Below are 22,187 nucleotides of genomic sequence, written 5' to 3'. Positions count from 1 at the left end.
TTGACAATGCACACATTAGTAATTTCAATTGATATCTCATTTATTTTAGAATAGGTTTCCTTTAAATTTCAAAGTTTAAGAATTCAATGCTCTCTTAGTATAGGATTAACTGCTTTCTAGATTAAATTTACTTTCAAGTCTTTAATTTCATGTCATTACAATAAATTTAAATTCCCGTTGATAAGATATGTTTACTTTTATGCCACTAGAATAGATTTATTTTCATTTCAATTGAGTAATTTTACTTTCATGTCAATTGTCATTTCAAACTCATAGATTAAAAAATTGCTTTCCCAATTCTGAATTTGAGACTTTTGAAAAAGAAAGTGTGTGCACGCTCATCTTAGACATTTGTCATGAATATGTTTTATTTTGGTTTTGTAATTTATTTCAATAGAGTATAATTTCCTTTTTGAAATTGAAATTTGATTCCTGGCATATATTGTGAAAGTATACTCGCAAGTTCACGAACCCCAAGTTTGACAATTTAATGAAAAGTAATTTAACTAATAATTAAATTACCGAACAACTTGTATATTGATCATTTTCATGAGAAAGGTGAAGACTGGTGTAATAGGGCAACGAATGGTTATGTGCTAACTTTGGATTGCATGCAGGTCCTATGGTGCATTTTGTAAATGTGAAAAATTATAAATATGATAGACACATGTGGTTTGTCAAAGTTAACTCCTCGAGGTTGCAAATACCATGATTCTTGGAATTGGCAAACAGGCTGAACTTAATGGCTATTAGTGGAAGCCTTAGCAAGAAGATTGATCATTGGAATTCATATTGTTGGTTCAAATTTAAAAAAGGGATGTTTTTTCTTTGAAATTTTGGAGATAGTGGTCTCAGTAAAGAGGATGATTTTACTTAATTTTGATAGTCATGTTATAGAGATTGATTTCTAAAATTCGTGATGACATGATGGTAAACATGCCAATATATGCATTCCTAATTTTTGAAACCATGCTGATGTATATGTTCAAATAGTGTCTTGATTGAGATATGTGACTAATAAAATCTTGCAGATGTGCGTAAAACTACAGGTTAGAGTGCTTGACATAGTTTGGAAATGGGACAACTCATATATTATTGATTGTATTTTATTATGCACTAATAACTAGGTGTGTGTGGTAGCACATAGAAAAACTAAGTGGCAACGAAAGGAAACATGTACGCAGTAGGATATGTACCAAGTTCATCAAGCACAAGAAATAGGGACGTCCATCCAAAGGAAAGTAACGTTTAGGAATTTGGAGACTGAGATTAGGGACTTGGAAGATGACTTAAATATTTGTAGGGTAGAACTTAGAAAGCTCACTGGGAAACAAGAAGAACTAGCCAAGTGGAATTTTGAGCTGCAAAAACATTTTCAAGAAATGACATATCAAATTGAATCGTCAAAAAGGAAAGAAGACATTGGTAGGAAGAGGCCTTGTGAGGATAAAAGGGAGAAGAGCTTATTTTCTTGTTGGTATTGTGGAGAAAATAATATGAGAAATGATTGTCAGTGTATGCAAAAAGAGAATGAAAATATCCCTTGTGAGCAATAAGGACATGAATTAGTGATGCGAGTCGAGAAGGACGAGAGGAAATTCCCTCAAGATCCTTGATATAGACATATATGTGTTGAATAGATCCCATGTGAATGTTTGGGGAACGTAATAATTCAAGCTTACTGTGATCTAGGTGCAACCGCCCACCCCCCAACAACGGAGCACAGGTAAAGCGAGGAATGAACTTGTGACCTATGCAGAGGCATCAACGCCTTAGCAGAATGTTCCTTGGCCAATAGACCAAATTGTTGGAGGCATATATGTGTGTGTGTGTGTGTGATGGCTAGAAGTGCCATGAACGTTGGGCTCATGGGGATAATAATTCACTTTTGGGGACTATTTTATTGTGTTGTAGCTTTGATTTTTCACTTTCATGGATTGACATCATTTTTATTTTATATTTACACATAGCCATGCGATTGTGTTGAAATTTTTATTTTTATTTCTTTTATATTTGCCACTAATTTCCCTTCTTGTACTAGTTGTCATTGTCATGCTTGAGGCCTAGTGAAAACTTGTTTGACATGGTAGGAAATCCATATGGATCTAGTAAGAGAGTTGAAGAGAAAGTAATGTATAATTGAAGAAACCACAGATCTTGGAATTGGATTGTGGATGCACACAGTGAAGTGTGGGGAAGGCACTAGAGGCAATGTTTCCTAGTGTCTATGGATGATACAATATCAGGTTTGGCAATTGATCCAATATGTGTATGTGGTCAAAGAGAGGAGAGGGCATTAGGTGCTTGTTGGGTTTGGAAATTGATCCAATGTACAGAAAAGAAAAGGACATTGAATTCTTACCAATATGGAAACCAATCTGATGTTCATATAGGAAGAAGAAATGCATAATTCCGAAATTTAGTAAAATTCCTTATGATCATTCTAATGGAAATGTATGCACTATGATGTAGGAAAGGGTAAACCTTGACAAGGATTTGATCACCTAAGAGACTGAGAAGCAGAGAAGGGAATGTCTAAACTTGGAAGGTATGTGATTGCATGGAAGGGGGTGATCAAATTTCCCAAGGAACTAGGAAGAAAATAAGGGAAGGCTAGGAAATAAATTGGTTTTTGGTCATGAGCATAGCTGATTTGAACCTAAAGCACAATGGGGGTGTGCCTAGAAACAATGAGCCAAGAATTGTTCTCTAAAGGAATAAGAAGCACAAGGATAACAATGTTGGACATTGGAGACATGAAACACACCAAAGAAAGGGAACGAATCCAAGTAAGATTGAGTACCTTAGAAGAACATCAAACTACACAAAGAGTGACATCATTTTTATTTTATATTTGCACATATACATGCGATTGTGTTGAAATTTTTATTTTTATTTTTTTTATATTTGCCACTAATTTCCCTTCTTGTACTAGTTGTCATTGTCATGCTTGAGGCCTAGTGAAAACTTGTTTGACATGGTAGGAAATCCATATGGCTCTAGTAAGAGAGTTGAAGAGAACTAACATAACAATACAAATTGAGAGAGGCCTATGTATAAAACATGAGCGTAACTGAAAATGAGAAGGGATGGGAAGGGTAAGTGCTTAATTGGAATGAACAATAACATGTTAATGTTCGGTAGATGGGCCAAAAAAATGGGCCAAAAAAAGGATAACGTACGAACATATTGGAGAGTTACTCCTAAACTTGAAAATAGTCATAGAAAAATGTAAGTGGTTTGAAATTTCCACATAATAGAAAACAACAACAAGGTGAAAGGAAGAGAAAAGGTGGGGAATTACAGAAAAAAAAATTCCCTCTACTAATGCATGTTTTGGTTATATGCAGGGAGTTATCCAACTCTGGTTTTAATTGACATAAGTCAGTATATGCTATGTACTTGACTAAGTGGGCAACCCTATGATAGCTATGTGGGCTAGGTTGGTCCATATAAAGTAATGGAGAGTGACATGGAAACCATGAAAATGGCACAAAGGAAGTTCTCTTAACCTTAACTCTCATTTCACATGTGATTATGTCTTGTATACATTATTCTCTCTCTCTCTCTCTCTCTCTCTCTCTCTCTCTCTCTATATATATATATATATATATATATATATATATTGTGGAAGAATCACTATTTCAATTATTTCACATGTAATTATGTCTTGTATACATTATTCTCTCTCTCTCTCTCTCTCTCTCATGAGAATTTGATTCTTATATTAATGTCTCTCTCTCTCTCTCTCTCTCTCTCTCTCTCTCTCTCTATTTCTAGCTGATCTATGATTCTAATATCATGAGAATTTGATTCTTATATTAATGTCTCTCTCTCTCTCTCTCTCTCTCTCTCTCTCTCTCTCTAGCTGATCTATGATTCTAATATCATGAGAATTTGATTCTTATATTAATCTCTCTCTCTCTCTCTCTCTCTCTCTCTCTCTCTCTAGCTGATTTCTAGCTGATCTATGATTCTAATATCATGAGAATTTGATTCTTCTCTCTCTCTCTCTCTCTCTCTCTCTCTCTCTCTCTTTCTTTCTAGCTGATTTCTAGCTGATCTATGATTCTAATATGTTCCAAATGGTATCAGAGCTTCAAGTTCAATCCTTTTGGCCTATGGTCAAATCTACCTCTACCTCTATGGGATATGACAAAGTAGGAGAAGCAAATAAGAAAAATCACCCAAAATTTATAAAGGGTAAAGTTAAGTTTTGAAACGTAGAACATGTGAATATTATATTTATTTCTTGGAGGTTACGATTCCTTAAGTATGAATTCAAATAGATTGGTGTTTATGTCATGATGGGAGGCTTTTTAAAGGAAAAATGCTACTCCAATGAGAGCATAGATCGAACCAAGTCTTTTTGATAGATCGTATGATGTCAAAATTTCATATTGAGTCATTGTGAAAAGAAGTCGTGAAGGACTTAAATTAACCCTTACCTCGAATTGTTATCAAATTAAGGGCACCTCTCCCAATGCCTACATTAAGGTTGATACTTTGGGTATATATATATATATATATATATATATATATATATATATAGTAGTAAATATTAGTTAAATTGAAATAGCATAAGTGGCCTCATCCATAGTGCTAAAATGCCAAGGTAAAATCTAAGGGTGCATAGTAAAATATACATGTTAGATATGGGGTTATATAAGAATTGTGATGGGTGTATTTTAGAAAGTACGTTGTCTGAACAATTAGTTTGCACTAATCGAGCCAAGTTACTATATACCATTTCCCATCACCAGTTCAAAATTAAATATAAAAGATAGCCATATGTAAATAAAACCTCAGATGTTGACAAGCAGAAACTCTTGTAATGGCTTGACGCAAATACAACTTACTGTTATATGAGGATGACAAGGGCTTCATCCAGGCTTCACGGCTCCAACTTTGAGCAACGATGTTTATTTCAGCTAGCGAGAGAATTTTTTAGTAGAGTTAAGAGTTAAAATCAACAGAGGAAGATGACGATAACTTTTGATTTTGTGGAAAGAAGTTTGGTTTCGAAAACCATTTAGGGAGAATAGGCATGCATATGGCGCTCCTTCCTTGTGGCTGGGAACTAGATGCATTGGTCGTCCTCCTTGGTGGAATATTTTATTCCCTATGCATGGTTGTAAAAGTAATTTTTTTTTATGTTAGATAAGATTGGATGAACGTCGGGTTGGTCGACTAAAACCCATGCTTTATGGGTAGTTGCTAAGAAACAACTAGTGGAGAACATCATGAGGGCAACTACGATTTCTTTTTTTGAAAAATACCTGTCAAATTTCTTTACCATAGAATTGGAGGTAAGAATGTAGATAGGGTTATTTCCATTTCTCAAGAGATATTCAACCTTATCAGTGGCTGTGGGCATATTCAACCTCATCCACTGATCTAGAGAGGTTTGAATTTTGTTGAGTTCAAAAGTCAATTTCCTGCTTATGAATATAGAAATGTTATCCATGATCATGCTGGTAAAAGCAATTAGAAAAAGGAATTTTTTTAGGGATATGGATTATCTAAAATGATAAGATCATGTATAACAAAACCACAATGGATAAGCCTTGCTGATGTGGAGGTGATGGTTTTTAATTTTTTTGGAAAAAGTAGGATACACTAGTACAAAATGGCTAATTAGTTACTAAAAAAATGACTAAAATTTGCATATAAACGACCATTTTTCAGTCGGTGACCAATAGTAGCTAATTTATAGTATCTTATAACATGACCAACTTTTAGTAATTTTTAGCTTAGTCATTAATTTGTTGTCTGAATTTTATCGTCTAGTAGTATATTTAGTCATAAATTTGGTCATTAATTTAGTCATTAATTGCTGCAATTAATGACCAAATATACAACAAAATATATTACTATATGATTACCTAAGAAAACCAATTAATGGCCAAAGAAATATGACCAAAATGTTGGTCATGTTATAAGATACTATAAATTAGCTACTAATAGTCATATATATGCAAATTTTAGTCATCATTTGAAACCAATTAATGACCAAAGAAATATGACTAAATTTCAGTCATGTTATAAGATATTGTAAATTAGCTACTATTAGTCGTATATATGCAAAATTTAGTCGTCATTTGTAATCGCAAATTTCTCATTTGCAGTAGTCATTTATCTTTTTTTGGTAGTTTCATTTTCATTATATAAATGACTAATTTAGTCATATATTCATTTTATTTGTGTTCATCATTTATCAATATAAAGTAGTAATTTAGTAGTTTTAGATTGATTTTGTGTTCATTGTTAATGAACATAAATTAATGAATATGATTTTGTGACTAAATTAAAAAAATGTCATACAATGTGCATGTTTATCTAATATAAAAACAAAAAATTACATATATTAATTACAATACTAAATAATATCAAGTGCAAATATAAATAATTTTAACCACATAAATTTTATTATATAAAATTTCAATTATTACATTATGAGTTTCCAACTTAATATTGGTTGGACTACAATTTACACATGAAATAATGTTTTATCACTTCAAAACATTATCACTGTCTTGCCAAGGCATTGCAAGTGAATTCACCAACTCTAAGACTTGACCATCAATCTCTATATGTGTGTCTTATGCAAGATATTGGCTCTAAGGGTATCACTAGACCGGTTCTCTTCTCTCTCTTTTCGCATTTGTCGCTCCAGTGTTATTGTTCTCCTCTTTCTTCAATTCATGCTTCTTACCATCAATAATGAGTTCCTCTCCTGAAAATGAAACAAGATACAATGCAGAGTATAAGAAATGAAAAACGATGAATACTTAAATATAAACTAAAGTAGACTATAAAATATTTATATGACATATACCTCAACACCAACAATGTCAATGCCATTTTCCACCATAAAGCAAGAAACTCGAACACGTTTTCTTCAGTTGGGAAATAGTGGCTAGATGACCTATACAAATAAAAAAATAAAATGTCACCATAGAAAAAACACCTCAGTAACTTAGTATTCAACCTTCAGAGAAAACTTAGGCACAAACACGCCAACTAAGTTACATGCTAAAAATCTCATGTTGTATATAACTTGTTAAAACAAATAATCTTAAGTGTAATATCTAATCCTTGTCATTTTATTCACAACAACATTTCATTACCTAAATCATGAACTTGGTAAAGTATATAGACAACCTATGGCTGCTCTAATAACAACATGAAAGTAAATTTTTTTAATAGTCATGATTTTAACACAACAACTAAAATGATTTCAATTAAAATAAGGTAATACTAAGCTCATCTTCAAGATTTGGATGGTTTATAAATGGGCATGATACCAAGTATTTTCAATTTCATAATTAAAATACAAACCAAAATCAAAATAAATGTTTAAAATACAATCAAATAATAAAGAGAGGATATCATGGAATGAACATTACAATTATAAAAAATTTGTTGACCTATCCACCAGTGCCTTGTTTAGCATTCCTAAAACATTTTCTTGCCCAAAATAACCATGAGGTGAAAGAATCACAACATTAAAAGCCATAATAATCCCTCCTAGAAACATTTTCAAAGTTGATGGCTCAGGTTCCTAAAGGATCTCGAACAACAAATGAATCATTTCCGAAACATGCTCTGCATTGTCTCCCCATCCTTTTTCCAATCCAATTTCTTGTAACCTACCCAAACCAGAGTCAAGTAAAAATCAAATGAAAGCTACGTGGATGGTCCACGTAAGATTTGTATAAGTGGCAAAGTTCAAGAGGACTGGTAGCAAACCTCACCAACAAAAGAAAAAACAAACTACTCAAGGAGAAGACTGGGATTGTGAACAAATATACCAAATAGTTAAGTAGTTGACTAACTAAGCACAAAGTAGTTATAAAGGATAGAAGGAAAACTACCATGAGTCATTTTAGTAGTTACAAAGAACTAGATGCGACGGGAGAGATAAAGATAAAAGAAAGTGCATTGTGTAGACTATTACCCATCGAACTGGGTGATTCTATAGGAGAAAATTTTTCTCTCATTCTTCACATCCATCTGGCCAACCATGCAACGCCTGACAACCACCACTAGCTAACAACATGTCATTGTTTCTGTGCCACCTGCATTAATCATATACATTCTCACCCATCCACCAAGAGGACATGAACGAAGATAAGACTGTACACCATCTATATAATTATTATTATTTTCAAATAAGTTAAACCCTAGTGTTCAATCACCTTGTAGGACTCATCAGGATGATGTTATTCAGGAACACAAATTTGTATCGGCACAATGTTATGAAAAAACTAGTGAAGGAAAAAAATAATTCCTATTATAAATTTTATTCTAATGTTGAGATAAAACTATACCAAATACACATATTATTCCCTAAGATAATAAGACCATAAGAAATTTGAATACATACTCATTGTGTCATACTAGATGAAGTGAAAGATAATGAGATCAACCAAACCCTTCTAAAATTGTGAGAGAAAATTGTTTTGGTGGAACCATTGCAGCACAACACTATAAGATAAACAAATCAAGCTCGCAACTATCATCACACCTACAAATAAATGCCAAATAGAATTTGTAAATTTGTTAAACATGGCACTTAACATCTCTTTGCAACCTTAAATGTCAAAATTTACCATGCGAAGAATATTTCTCCATAAATGAAAAAGAAAACCCTTTGACTCACCAACGAATGTAATGGAAATATTCACAAAGAAAGAACAAGTGACCATTCTACTGCCACATGCCTGCATGCACCTGTGCACAAAAGCCCTTCAATTGCAATGGGTGCTCCATTACAAATACAAAAAATCCATAAGGGTGGCATTCCATCAATAGTTTCCTAAAAAATTCATTAAATCTTCCATAGCAAGTTGTTTCCAAATCCATGTCTTTTGGCTGTGATCAATCAAGTTCAGTTGTGTACAACTCCATGGATTTATGCAAAGATAAAAAAAGCATTCGATTCAAAGAAATGTGGAATGATATATCTTGTTGGCTAACATCATAATTGATCATGGGTCGTTCATCTAATCTAAGTACACCTGAACTTTGTACTTCTACATCTAACCAGGTCCATGGCTCTCCTAGATTTTCATTACCAGTCATACAACTTTCTATCTCACTAACAACATCAGAATTATCTCTTTCCATTAGTAATGTTCTTCTTGTTCTATCCTTCAGACTTAGGCTCAGAATATGACACAATTTGACACATGTAACACAAAAGTTCTCTGAACATTGGGCCTCATCTCCCCACTTTTGTGTTTGTATCAGTTTTTGTCATATCGTAACCATAAACATTGAAGGGAAAGGGCATGCAACTATGAAACCAAGCCAAAGAAAGTGAGCTCTAACTTGGAGACCTGTATGGATAAAATTTCAAGAGATTTTTCTCTCAGGTTGTTGATGAATTTAAAATTCTCCCACTCTAATAAGTTTATTTGTGGTTAACCATCTTATGCTTGAACCCCTATTATGGATGTCCACTGCATGCAAAGATGAAAACTCCATCTCACATCAAGTTATTGCCTTTTATATATGGTATCAAATTTGATGAGTTTATTTGTTAGAAAAGCATAGCTTAGATATGCCAATGGAATATGCATGTAACAAATCACTAGGCACAAATTAACCAATAAAAGGAAATGTGAACTCAAAGAACATAGTTGGGGAGAAAGAATGAGGTATTTCATTGCAACAATCCCCCTGTAGCAGGTATAAACAATAGAATAACCCACAAAGAGGCATCTCGTCAAATACAACACATCTGTTTTCCTTTTATACACCATTTCTAACCCGATGTAACAAGTCAAACCCATGTAGTAGCCCACACAATTAGTTCACCCATTATATTACATTGCATAAGAGTTAATATGGTTTCATTACAAGAAACCTTCACACTCCAACAAAGTTCAAGGTATTTCTACTTCCATCAATCCTCGTCAACAAATTAAATCTGCAACATAATGTTTTGAGCCTTCATGTTGTTTCAAATCAAATCCCTGTGAAAAGCATCGTCCTTGAGTTTAGGAACTTGAAATAATACACATGCAAGGCCAGCTACAACACTAGGAAAAACACGCAACGCACATGTGAAATACACTGACAAATTTGAAACAAACATACAACACCCATGTGCAATGTTGGTAACAACATGTTATGATTTTATTAAAGGCATAACCCACTATGCCCTCAGAATTGGAGAAACAATAAAAGCTCGTCATGGCCCATGCATGCCTATGAAGAGCATAAGTGAAAGAAGCACAAAAAAATGATGTATGCAATGTAGTTAGAATGTATTATTTGTGGAACATTGAGAGCATAAGTGAAAGAAGCACAAAAGAAAATGATGTATGTAATGTATTTAGACTCTATTATTCATGGAACATTAAGAGCATAAGTGAAAGAAGCACAAAAAATAGTGTACGCAATGTATTTAGACTCTATTATTCGTAGAACATTGCGTGCATAAGTGAAAGAAATGCCCAAAAAAATGAGTTACGATGTCGCGAATAAATCTTCGCCAACTAGATAGAAAAAGGGCACACAACAATGAAACTACGCCAAAGCAGACCCATTTGACTTGACCACCATCATGGAAAAATCATAAGCACTATGCCCCAAAATTCATGAACGAGGTGTTTGCTATATGAAGATACAATGAGTAGCTTCAAACAAAGACATGAGTATCCATGAATATTGTCATTTTGACACAACCAGGGCTTCATGTGACAATTTTCAGTGTGTGCCTTTTTCCCTTTGAATAATGAGACAATTTTCAGTGCATGTTTCCCTCTCTGAACAATGAGACAATTTTCAGTGCATACCTTTTTCCCTCTGGACAATGAGAGACAGGGTTTGGGTTTCAGTTTCAGTTTCAGTGGTACATTGTTAGGCTTTTGAAGGTGACATGGGCCTGGTGCTTGCCTCCCCTGAATGATCAATGGTGATTTTGAGTGAAGTATTTTATACTTGCAGCACAAAACTAATGGATTGGATTGGCGGGGAAGTCCAGGTGATATCCAAGTCTGCCATCGAACTCCCATTATGTTGCAAAGGAGAAAAAGCTTGACATATTTTGATAGCGAATTATTTTTGGTTTTTCTCTGTTGTGATGCTAAAATATTGAAATTGAAAATTGTGAAGGCCCATCTTCAAGGGATGTGGAAGGCCCAAATTTCTCCAAATCATGAAGACCCATCTTCATATGGATGTGAAAATTGAGAGCAAGCCAAAATTTGTCAAAATGAAATCGTTCGTGAAGAGAAGGGTCATCGAAATTTGTCAAAATGAAATCATCGTTCATGAAGAGAAGGGCCATCAAAATTTGTCAACAATGGTGAAGAGAAGAGGCATGTTCACATGGATTTGCAAGAAACAGGAGAAAGGCAAGTTTACAGTTGATCCGTGGAAGGGGCGAATTCAGAAAACGTTTGGTTTGAAATATGCATATTTTAAAGTTGTCTGTGTGTGTGAGAGCAATTGGTTGATGTATTGTAAAGGCACTTCTCTTCTGCACGTCTAGAAAGGAAGTTTTACATTTAAATGGGGGAATTTGCTGTGAAATTCCTATTGTAAAGTTGCATGCGTCAGTGTGAGAAATTGATTCTATTCTCCATGTCTAATTGTGTTTTCCTCATTGTCCTTGACAAAAATATGGATGGATGGATGATCACAATAAGAATTGAATTGGTGCCACAATGCGATGAGCCGAGCAAAGACAGAGACACAGAGGATAGAAATGTAATGGTGAGTGAGAGAGTCACATATATCCTCTCCCCAATTTATAGTTGATCTTGGCCAAAAAGCTTAAAAGATTTCTGCAGGAAATTTGGTTAGATGATTGAATCACAATCAGCAATGCAATCAAGATGTGGAAAAAATATACCTAAAAAGAAAAGAACTTATGATAAGATGCAGAGGCTCTTACTCCATTGGTGAAAACAAGTTGTAGTTTCATATTTCCAACTGACCTTTTGGATAAATAGCCTGGAATGTGCATTCACATCCATGGACATACAAACACAAAATATGGAAAAGAAAAACAAAGTTTTAAATGATTTTTCCATACCCATAATAGCCTTTTTTAAAATCCACTATGTGGTTGAGATAAAAAACTTAGTTTGTCTTAGAGTGGTGACCTGGAAGCATAAGTTTTGTCCCATGACATGATACCTGACAATATGCAAGGATGATCTTGTGAGGAGCTACACAACCTCACCTTTACTGTCTTTCACTGTAGTCCAAATTCATATGTGCTACTTGGATCTAGTGAGGATTCACTTGCTAGGTATTACCCTAACATTTGAAGAAGGTTGAAGCACACTATTCCAACTCGGTCCCATATTCTAATAGAGCTTTTCCCTTATCTAACAAATACAATAGAGTTGAAATCTCCCCCAAATTGTGGCATGGAAATAAATAGTCTTTTATACCACTTTGTCTTCAAATTTTCCTTTTCAATTCAAATCCTAATATTTTCTTGCCCCTCTTTGCATGAAATATATTCTCCATTATACAAAATCTCTTTTAAAAAACACCATATACTCTACAAATTACTCCTAAAATTAGCAACAGAAAGAAACTTAGCCAATAATTGATGAATGCAACAACCTAGTAAAGCAAGCAATAGATAGTCTTCTAACTACTTATCTCCAAATTTTTCCTTTGAATTCAACTCCAATAAACAAATATATATATATATATAAAAGATTTAATTATTGAGCAATGTGCTACAAGACATATTGATATCTCTATTAGATAGCAGGTAAAATCATAAATGTTAGAGATTTTCTCTAACTGTTTAGATATTGACATGAATCTAAGAACAACTACAATTATTGTCAGCATATTCCAATGAAGAAGAAGCTCTTAAATTCCATCAAGGACTTGATGTACTAAAAGACAGGTGTTTGAAAGGTGACAGTGATCAATAACTCAATGGTGGTTATCTAATCCCTCCTTCAAATTCCCCTACTTACAAACCTAAAGCTTGCCAAAATATGTTAAAGTCTAAATGTTGAAGCAAACTAAAAGGCCGATGTACTAAAAGACAAAGGTGTTTGAAAGGTGACAATGATCAACAACTCAAAATGGTTATCTAAACCCTCCTTCAAACTCCCCCTAATTACAAACCTAAAGCTTTCCAAAATATGTTAAATTCTAAATGCTGATTAAAGGGGTCAAATAAGGAGTTTTTTTGTGTGTAAAGGAGGGGTTAAGAGACTTAAGATCCATGTGCCCGCTCACATGAAGTTCCAAAGCGTTCAGATAGGAAACCCTTCCCATAATAATTGTCATATCATGAGGGAAATGTGGAGGACATGACTTAAACATCCTCACCTTCTAATCTTATGCACCTCTATTTGATTCATTCTCTAAAGAACTCTATTTTGGTGGAAATGGATCCTACATGTGGGATTAGTTGATTCATCCAAGGGTGAACACTGGTCCTATGTGACATTAAAGAAAGCCTTGGTGAGAGGGATAATGGTTCAACTATATAATGATTACAATTGTTTGTGGTTAATGGACTTGAGGTTAGGAAAATACCCTTTTATGCCAGAATCATTGTGAGAATTCCATCAGAATTACAAGTGGGCTTTGGCTATGAGTGAGGGTTAAATATTGGTGTGAAGGATGATTCTTTATTCTTTGGACCTTTACTTATAAAACTCTTGCAAAGATAAATTCCAGGAGGCAATGGAACATGAGGGGCCAAAATGGAGAGAAGCACACAACATGATCAAAATTTGAAAACCTAAGTGCTCAATTCTTAGAACAGCTACAGTATTCAAATTTTGGACTAAGCATAAAAATGTCATCAAAACAAGAAAACCTATAGAAACCTATACACATACATTAGATTTACAAACTATGATTATTATCAAAATTCAAGATGATTATTAGAAAAACTCAACAAACCTATACACATACATTAGATTTACAAACTACAATTATTATCAAAATTTTCTCACCATAAAATATAAAATAAGTTTTTCAAAAATTATGGGAAGCACTTTTTCTCAAAAGTATGTCATTCAAGCCTGCCTCTGCCCATGGTAACAATTATATTTGTGCAATCTCTATGATTTTTGAAGTTTCCATGAACAACCAACAAGACCAAAAGGGCAGAAGAATTTCATATTCAGCAAAACAAAGGAGAACAAGGCTTCTATGTCTAGAACTAACAACTGAATACCCATGTCCATGAAGCCCCTTTCTTTGTAACGTTTGAAGACATTGGAGGAACTCCTATTTTTGTTCCCACCATTGTATAATAGCTTAATGGTCCCACTAGTGACCTGCATTTTCACAAAGTTGAATAAAAAACCATGAATATTTTAGCTAAAAAACAATTATGCTAACCAAAACAAACAAAAAGGATTAAGATATAAAGTTAGATTCCATAAAAATATTATTGAAATGTGTGGAAGTATTGGTTCATTGGTGAGCTCCATAGTATTAATCATTCTATGAATGGTGTGGCCTTATACCATTGGAATGGCATGAGTTTCATAGGGATAAATTTTGGTGAAAGAACCAAAAAACCCACTGAAATCAAGTATAAAAACAAAAAATCATACACATTTCCATTTCTCCTGGTGATTTTGAAGAGGGACCATGGAATAGAATCATCATTGACTTTAATAGGGTGACCAATAATCTTTCCAACCATTGGGATTATAGGTCTCCAAGGAGAATCTGCCACCATGGCTATCTGGTTTGTCTGACATGTAGAAGGATCCAACTTCATCTCCTCCAGGAAAGGGTATAGTTTTCCATGAATATTCTTCCTCTACCACTGAGAGCCACCATAATATTAGTCTATCATGCCTTTTCAGAAGAAGCCCTCCACCACTGCACGATTAGAGGTTGACATTGCAATGGCAGAAGGTGCCAAGGGAGGTATCGTGTCCTGCATGTAAAACCGGAATTCTGCTTTAAAAGGAACTATCATTGGTGAGTTTTCTTAGCAGTGCTTCATTTTATTTAATGGAGGGAAGCCACCCTTGGTGTTCAGATGCTGAATGTTGGACACCCAAATTATGGCACATAATTTTTTAATACACCAACATAGAAAGGTGGGAAATAAATAGTCTTTTATGCCACTCTATCTTCACATTTTCCTTTTCAATTCAAATCTTAATATTTTCCTTCACCTATTTGCATGAAATATATTCTCCATTATACAATATCTCTGATAAACAACACCATATACTCTTCAAATTACTACTAAAATTAGCTCGAGAAAGAGACTTAGCACATAATTGATGAATGCAACAACCTAGCAAAGCAGGCAATAGATAGCCTTCTAACTACTTGTCTCCACATTTTCCCTTTGAATTCAACTCCAACAAACAAATATATATATATATATATATATAAGATTTAATTATTGAGCAATGTGCTACAGGACATATGGATATCTCTATTAGATAGCAGGTAAAATCATAAATGTTAGAGATTTTCTCTAACTGTTGAGATATGGACATGAATCTAAGCACAACTGCAATTATTGTCAGCATATTCCAATGAAGCAGAAGCTCTTAAAGTCCATGAAGGACTTGATGTACTTAAATACAGGTGTTTAAAAGGTGACAGTGATCAACAACTCAATGGTGGTTATCTAATCCCTGCTTCAAACTCCCCTACTTACAAACCTAAAGCTTGCCAAAATATGTTGAAGTCTAAATGTTGAAGAAAAATAAAAGGTCGATATACTAAAAGAAAAGGTGTTTGAAAGGTCACACCGATCAACAACTCAACATCGATTATCTAAACCCTCCTTCAAAATCCCCCTAATTACAAACCTAAGGCTTGCCAAAATATGTTAAAGTCTAAATGCTGAAGCAAACTAAAAGGCTGATTAAATGGTTCAAATATAAGGAGTTGTTTTTTGTGCAAAGGAGGGGTTAAGAGACTTAAGCTCCATGTGCCCACTCACATGAAGTAGAAAAGCATTAGGAAAGGAAACCCTTCCCATAATAATTATCATATCATGAGGGAAATGTGGAGGACATGACTAAAACAACCTCACCTTCTAATCTTATGCACACCTATTTGAGTCATTATCTATTAAAGAACTATATTTTGGTCGAAATGGGTCCCACAAGTGGGATTAATTGATTCATCCAAGGGTGAACGCTAGTCCTATGTGACATTAAAGCAAGCCTTGGTGAGAGGGATAAGAGTTCAACTGTATAATGATTACAATTGTTTGTGGTTAATGGGTTTGAGGTTAGGATAATACCCTTTTATGCCATAATCATTGTGAGAAATCCATCAGAATTGTAGGTGGGCTTTGGCCTTGAGTGAGGGTTAAATATTGCTAACTCAATTTTATGTTCTTCTGCAAGATTATCAGTGCATTTTTTGGTGGAATTTCTAGAAATATTACGTAGTGTTTCCTAGAATAGAGGGAATTGGAGGATGAACCTCAGGCCCCCATGACCATTTTTAGAGGGAACTAGTTGGAAATGGCCTCAAATATGGAGTATATAAATGATGGTTGGGTGCACATTGGTTCACTCCAACCTCCCTCTAGAGGTTGAATTATCTTCCACTCTCAACCTAAGCAACATCTTTGTAGACTCTACCTCCTTTTCCATACATCATTCTATGGATACACCCTAATTGTTGATATCTCAAAGCTACTCGAAGCCCCACTAAAGACAAACATGTGGCTATCTACTTTGATACTAACTCTACAACAATGAAATAGGAAGACCTAGAGGCCAACAACTTATGTGTTCCTAGTAAGTAAAGCCCAAAATGGGCATTACATTTTTAATTTCTTTTAGTAACCTAGAGTGTTTGTTGAGTACCGTTTACATTATGCCAGTATGTTAAGTAGTATACCTATGGAATTCTAAGAAGCAGATATGGATAGGCCTCCATAGAATTTTTTTTGGCTACTTCAGCCTTCATCATTAGTTGGGAATTTCAGGTCATGGTTGCCCAGGACTACATAATTTTTGTAAACTCAAGTTGTATGGTATGGCCATAGCTTTTCTAATATAAAATCTACCTACAGACCTTCAATAAAACACTTTTTATTTTACACTGATCTGGCAATTTCCTTTTTTGATATTTTGTAAATGATAGTGCATTTTTGGTCCTGAAATTTACTACATCACCCATTTTCTCATGACTGTTTTTCACTGGGGTGAAACAAATTCTAATGGCATCTTGAAAATGTAATGAGAACACACCATAAACAAACATCTCAGCCTCCGATTTCTTCATTCTATAGTCTATAGGCTTCAGAGTCCAACATCTGGAAACTACAATTTTGGGGGTTAAATGCCAGAATATAGGCCAATACAGGGTATTGTAGACTTCACCTAGTGCAAATGTTTTCATTGATGTAGAAGATTCCTGTGAAGTGAAATATGTTTCCCTATATGGTGGCTATCAACTAGATCATGTAATATTAACCATGTCATTAGAACCTATAGATAATTATGAAGTTCAAGTTCAATTTTCTCTTGAACATGGAATTCTTGCAATGTTGAGTATCATATCTACATAGAGGTTTCCTTACCCTTCTAGTGCATTTGAAATTTGCTCAGACGGAAAATTGATGTCATTCTAAATAACATTTACGTTTCGAAAATGATTAAGAGGGTCACTAGAAAAACACAAGTTTCTATAATTTTGGATTCTATATAGTATTGGGTTGAGAACTTATGTAATTCATTTGTTTCTAGTTCAATACCAAAACAACGTCAGAAGGATGTCATAACGGTTTCTCGGAAAAATCATCTCATGACACTGTTTTGAGTGCTAAAAAGTTCAATCTCTTTGCATGGTCGATTCCTATTTGGGTAACATGTTTAATGTATAGGGTTGTCTTTACATAGTGTTCTACTTTATTCATAAAACAAGGCAGCATAGTGGATAGTGATTATTGGACATATTGAGAAACCCCCTACATCCTTGTAGTGTTTCATAGCCTTTAGTATTACTGTGCTTGTGTCCGTGTCTAATTAGATCTTTGTTCCACTAGCCAAAATTTTTACAGGTCTCAAGCACGACATTACGATTCTCTAAAGGATAGGATTTGGGACATTTGTTTATGTTCTTTCCATGATAGTTGCAACACTCATAGAATTCAAAAGAATTAAAGCATCAAAGGATAATGGTTTAGCAGACCTTCCCAATGAAAAAATTCCAACAATTATCTTCTAGTTGCTTCAACCATACATCCTTAATGGTGTCGAGTAGTAAAAAGGGTATTTTTCACCTCTATTTACCCTACATTAATTATCAATCCAGGTACATTTTGTTATCTCAAAGAGTGTACTCAGTTTGAGGTGGTCATTTTTCAGAGTAATGCTAGTAGTATAGTGCTTTAAATACAAGAGTAAATGGATGCTTGGAATAAAATCTACTTACAAAAAGAAACTTAACACTCTCAGACTTAAATCATTCACTCAGAAAGCTATAGCAAATTATCAGTTAAGGGTGTAGTAATGATAAATATTCCCTTTGTAAACTGATGCAATTAAAAAGAAATCAAGGAGAAGATCGTCAATTTGGGAACTGGACAGCAATAGTCAATGTTCACTACAGTTTTAGATCATTCTGTTCACACCAAAGTAATTATTTGAAATGATAATTCAAATAACAGGAAATGGAACAACAACTAATCTACTTAAAAAGATTGAACAGCAAAGCCTTAACCTCTGGAAATGAATAAAGCAGTAATTGTAATCTACAGGAATTAAGCAACAATCTTTACTCTAGAAATAATTTGAGTAGAAAACTGAAAAGGGAACAACAAACTAAAGTGCGTTATGAAATATTGAACAGCAACTTGAATCAAATGTAAACGCATAGAAGACTAAATCGAATATTACACACAACACATCTATACTGAAGGAAACAATAATCTGAGTTTCGGCATAACAATTATTGATCATGGTTATGAAGAAACAGCAATTTTCGTTACCATGGAACAACAATCCCAATGAAAAAAAATCACACTTGGAGGTAAACTGTAGATAAATAGACAATAGCACTAATTTATAAATACACAAAACTTTTCTTTGTGAATAAATAGTAATGGTAAATTGTAAGGAACAACAATGTTATACAATAATATCAATCTATTAAAGGAATGTCAATGCGATATAAATTCATAATGAAGAGCATAACATTCTAGTTGCAGAGGATAACCTTACTATTCAAATAGGAATGAGATATAACAGATCCAACATATGAGACAATAAGGAACAACAGATTACTGAACAAAGCAGATAAAAGAAATCAAACCACACACAACTTGGAATTAGAAAATAATGGTACAGGAAGCAAGTGATCTACCAGGGCCGGGCCCTTAGCCTCCAGGGACACACTGCTGTGATTACTCCAAAATCAAAGACAGAACAGCAACAAAGCTTATGTATTAATCATCAAAACAGTGTTACAGTAATCGCTCTTTAAAGAGAGTCGATGATCAAAGTTTAAGTTACAACAGTGAATTTCATAAAATAACAATAATCCGCCCTGGGCTAACAACGTTGTCCCTTCTTATAGCATCCAAGTGGAAATATCAATGATACAAATAATATTTCAGGTAGCGATCCCTCAGGATCAAAGGATCCTAAGGGATTCACAAGATCATTATTTCTCAGTTATCTCTTCGCTCTCTTGCACCAATTTGGTATCTCCTCTTCCTTTTCTTGGCTTGTACACTCCAATCTGGATTGCCTCATTTGGATGTGGTTCCTTGTCAAAGGGACAGCAGTTGATTTTGTCTTGTCTTTTCCTTTGGAGTGGTGATCTTCTGTTTTCCTCTTTTTCTTCATAGGAAAAGGGAATTATTAGTCATTTTACGTTGCTCACAAATATTCTAAACTTTATCATAATCTTTCACAATATACCCATTTCATAATGTAAAGAAGTTATGAATTTAAGGAAAATATGACAAAATAAGTGGCAATTACATACCTTCTCTAATGCTCAAGACACCTCCGTGCTTACCCTTTTTCATGCCCTCATGAAAACATTGTAATTGACATGCAAGGCAGTTAGGGAATAGGCTGGAGAATGGATCTCATTAGGTGGTCTAGAACCATGATGCCTAGCTAGGAATTCAAAAAGATGTCCTATATGACCTTCAAGCATTTCATATAAGGCTTGATATCCTGGTGCAGGGTGCCAAATGACTGGACTTTGGAACCTACAACCTAACCAAGATGGCCCTTCTTTCAAAATGAGGTCACCATAGATACCCAAGCGGTCAGCAGCTAGCTTAAAGTTCTCATAATTGAATGGTTCCCTATTTTGGATATTCCGATTAGAAGACTGGTATCAGAATTTGGCTACTGCTATGGCGAGGTCTTTGATGGTAAAGAAGTATTCTACCCCTTGTGAGATAAATGTTGTTTGAATAGCTCCCAATGCCTTGATCACTCCCTGAGTTCTCATTAGGCTCCTATGTTTATTCCGTAGCTAGAGTAGATCTCTAGGTTCACCCCTCACCCATAAATCTAATCCATTCTCCTATCTTTTAAAGACATTATAGGCTTTAAGCCACTTTATTTGATTAACACCAAAATAAATAAATTCCTGCAGTTGGACATCACCCACAAAAGGGCTAGGGTTCTTCTTTGTTTCTCCATCTAATACAAGATTGTGCAAATAAAATTCACATAACAATCACTAAACTTCCACCTTGTAATGCTTACAATAGTTTATGAAGTCATCAATGGTTTTTATCTCTATAGGTACTCCTCATTTGACAAATTTAATTTTCAATTGTAAATATCGTTCCATTAAAAACAAAGCATAGTTCCTAGCAGGTGCCCTACACATTAGAACATCAGTATATAGAGAACATAAGGTATCCATTTCTTTGATGACTATGTCTAGTCTATGGGTAACCTTTTTGACTCTTTCTTCTACTTTTCACCATCCTTCAAAAGCCTATCTTTCTAATGTGTTAATGCTCTTCAGCTGTTGTTGTAATTTCTCGTATTTTTCTCGAGGGACAGTCTGCTCTGTAAGTTTCTCTATTGTTTGCTAGGCTTGTGCCAAATATTTTCACAGATTTACTACCCTCGGGTCCTTATCCAACATGATAGCTTTATGCGGGAGATCTACTTGGATCTTCTTATCACAGGCCGATACGTTATCTATTTGTACTTCGACATGTGCAACAGCCAGATGTTGTTCCTTTCGATTTTGAATAACAGGTTGGACTTGAGTCCTCTTGATCTTTTTCTTAAGGGGTTTTTCCTAGGTGGTTGCATTCTTTGCCACAGCGGCTCCTTTCGATTTCTTCCCCATTTTCAAAACCCTTACCTGTTTTCGAGGTCACTTAATCATGTTAAGCAATCTCTGTTGTTCCTTTTGTAATGTTTTAATTTCCTATGTTTTCTTCGAAGGAACAACCATTTGTTTACTCAGGCCTGGGCTTTGTACCTCAAGTATTTCACCTTCGTCTTGGCCAATTTCCTTATTTTCTTCTTGCGGTGCTTCTTCAGTGTTCTGCTGATTGGTTTTTCGGGGTAGAAACTCTAGTTTTCTCTGCTGTCTCCCGGGCAGCTTCTTCTTCTACCCCTTCTTCATTGTGGAATTCTTCTGGTGTATTCTGACTAGGAATAAATGGTTCCTCTTCTTCATTCTCGTCACTTTTCTCCCCTGACACGTTCTCGTTATGAGTGGAGTGGTCCTCTTCTCCCTCCTCCTCATCACATAGTTCCTCGGATGCACTTTTATCATGAGCAGAGTGCTCCTGCAGTCCTTCTTCCTCATCACACAGTTCCTCGGATGCACTTTTATCATGAACATAGTGCTCCCGCGGTCCTTTTTTAGTATGGGGGTTAATTGGGCTGTGAGGTTGGACATATTCGCCCATATTGGCCAGAATTTGGGCCAATTCATCTTCTTACACAGGGTTTTGCAGTGGACTTTCGCTATGTTGCTCTGTTCCCTCCCCTTCTTCCTAACTGGATGTTATAGACATATTTGGGCACTTCAACCCCAATCACATATGTTGATAAACCAAGGGCTATTTAACCCCTAAAAGTGTTGTTTCATACCCTAAAGAATCATGGTCAACTAATTACATCATTTCCCATAAGTTACACTTCAAAAACCACTCAGAACTAGCCAAAACTAGACCATACTGACTGCTCCATGGTCAAGGTGCGATGCATACAGGCTGCTACATTAGCCAGGTTCGACGCATACTG

Source organism: Pinus tabuliformis, chromosome 5_2, assembly GCF_031772625.1.
Source record: "Pinus tabuliformis cultivar Carrire ecotype Pingquan chromosome 5_2, CPIR1, whole genome shotgun sequence".
Classification (NCBI taxonomy): Eukaryota; Viridiplantae; Streptophyta; class Pinopsida; order Pinales; family Pinaceae; genus Pinus; species Pinus tabuliformis.
This window is presented reverse-complemented; position numbering follows the sequence as displayed.